We start from the raw sequence: 3,003 nt of genomic DNA on the forward strand, positions 1-3,003 counted from the left end.
TGTTGTTTGTTTGTTATAATATCTTGTTAAGATACAGAACATATTTATGAAACAATTTTACTTTCCTATTCATTGAACTTCTGCAAGTTTATAAGATATGGAAGATTTAGTGTTTTTGTATTTGACCAATCAGAACCAAACTTACCAGTTGTATAAAGACTCCTTATTTGGTGTTGATTAATTGACAAACATTGCAGAAAAAATGTCTCATTGTATAAAATAAAATTGAGAAAGGAAATGGGGAATGTGTCAAAGCGACAACAACCGGACCATGTATGCATTGTACACTATGGTTAGTCACATTTTCTTGACCTTATCTGAAATTTCTTAAGTTGTCAATCATATAAATTGACCAAAACTTATGGAAGGCTTACATTCAGATTAAACAAACTAGAGGCTCTAAAAGAGCCTGTGTCGCTCACCTTGGTCTATGAGCATATTAAACCAAGGACACATTATAGACAAGAATAGAATTATATGATAAAATTGTTTTGGTGATGGTGATATGTTTTAACTTACTGAACATTCTTGCTGTTCACAGTTATCGCTGTCTATAATGAACTTGGCCCAGTCTGAGTCAGAATTTTCTTGCCATATTTTATAAATCAAATATCTTGAAAAGGAGCTCCATGGCCTATCATTTTTTTTTGCTTATTTTGATCTCAACTAAAAAGTAAAATCACAAAATTACTGAACTCAGAGGAAAATCCAATTGGAAATTCCATAATCACATGGCAAAATCAAATGACGAAACACATCAAAAACAAATGAACAAGAACTGTCATATTCCTGACTTGGTACAGGCATTTTCAAATATATAGAAAATGGTGGATTAAACCTGGTTTTAAAGCGCTAAACAGTATCATCAAATTCTGTTATATTTACAATGATGCGTGAACAAAACAGACAATAAATAAAATAGTCAAAATATGGGTACAGCGGTCGTCATCGCATAACAATCTAACAGAACACAAAAACAATCTAACAGAACACAAAAAAATCTATCTACAAACACATTCATCGATTCGCATTTCTGACGTCAGAAAATTTTATACGTCATATTTTTGTCGTTCAATGTTTATTTAAACAATTTTAAAATTTCACATGGGCAATGTTAGCATACAGGGTTAAAAAATCAAAAGTATGTAAAAATTAATTTCAGAAATAGACCGAGATTTAAAATAGTCCAAAAGTTCTATGGAATTATTAAGAATCCACAAATAGTTCATTCCACTACGTGATTGAATAATTTTGACGTTTGTGGTTCAATGTATTTTCTAATTCATAATAGAAATATATCATAATGACATTTTATAGAACAATAACATACTGACGGGATATTTTTTAAAGTACAGAGTCACGTTATATAAGAACCGAAGAAACACAAAAAGTCGCAGACAAAAAATGAAAGATAATACAAACACATTGATGGGACGTTTAAGTACCGAGCCATGTTAAATGGATATCTCATAAAACAATCCAACAGTAAAAGTAATATTAATAATAGAACAAAGACAAATGAAAGAACAATATAACACGTTGTTAAGATGATAAACAACATCAGTATGCAGAATCTATACATCAAGACCATCATGTATTATTTGTGAAGTTGATATGGAACATTTATCAACAAGGTCTTGGTACCTTCCGATGAACTTTTTAAGAAAAAGGACGAGACGTTCTTTGATATACCCCTGGTTCATCTACATTCTGCTCACACACTGATGATGTTTTACAAAGTCTGAGTAGGAGCTGCAAGCTCTTGAATATCGAAAAAGTTGGGAAATATATATCCCATATGCAGGTGAAGTTGGTATATTGCTACTAAGGTGGGGAAAATTTATAATTTCAAAATTAAAATCCTCTCGTTTGTCATAGATTCTGATACTGAGATGACTGTGTAAGTCAAATTAGAGATATAAGTCTAAAAATGAGGCGGAGGAAGCTGTGTCTGCTGTTTCTTTAATTTCTAGTTCTGGGGGATATATTAATGGAACCCAATCAGAAAAGTTCGGATTGTTTATGGAAAGAACATCATCAATATATCTGAAAGTGAAATTAAATATTCTGGCTTCTTTGATCCTCTTGTTTTTGAAAAGTGTCTGAAGGAACTCTGATTCATATAAAAATAAGAAGAGGCACAGTTTGTTCCCATAGGAATGCTGACAATTTGTTGGAAAAGTCTACCTCCAAACTCAACAAATATGTTGTCAATAAGAAACTCCAGCATACTGATCACTTGTGCTTCTGTGTAGCATGTTTTACTTTTTTGTTTGTCACTATTTACAAAATATGCCTTATGATATTCCAAAGTAATAAATTTATAGGGTATGCTTCCATTTTTATGTTGAAAGGCATTGTGGACTATTTCTTTCAGGTGATTTTTCTATTTCACATAGGGAATGGTGGTATACACTATACAGGGTTAAAAAATCAAAAGTTTTTGATAGAACTTATTTCAGAAAAAGACGAAGATTTAAAATTGTCTAGAAGTTCTTTAGAATTTTTAAGAATCCACATATGGTTAATACCACTACACGAGTAAACAGTTTCACAGTATTTCTGAAGACACTCTTTCACTACGGACAGAATTTTATAGTCAAGCTAATACTCTTCCAGCTAAAGTTTCAATTTTGATTTCTCGATTTATTTAATTTTACCTTAGATCACCTAAGTACATCCTTAACATACAATGTAGCACCAACATCTTTAACAAGCGTGCACACGCTGAAATGTCTTGCCTCCTTTACTATTCATAGATATAATGTTGATGGTCCTAAATATAAAGCTTTATTACAACTGTCACATAAACTTAACATTAATCAAGAAAACTAAACATTGACCAACTAACCATATGAATATGAGGTCAAGGTCAGATGAACCATGCCAGGCAGACATGTACGTACAGCTAACAAATCTTCCATACAACAAATATAGTTGCCCTATTGCTTATAGTTCAGGAAAAACGGACCAAAAACACAAAAACTGAACACTGAACATGCA

The sequence above is a fragment of the Mytilus edulis genome, chromosome 10, assembly GCF_963676685.1.
Source record: "Mytilus edulis chromosome 10, xbMytEdul2.2, whole genome shotgun sequence".
Taxonomy (NCBI): Eukaryota; Metazoa; Mollusca; class Bivalvia; order Mytilida; family Mytilidae; genus Mytilus; species Mytilus edulis.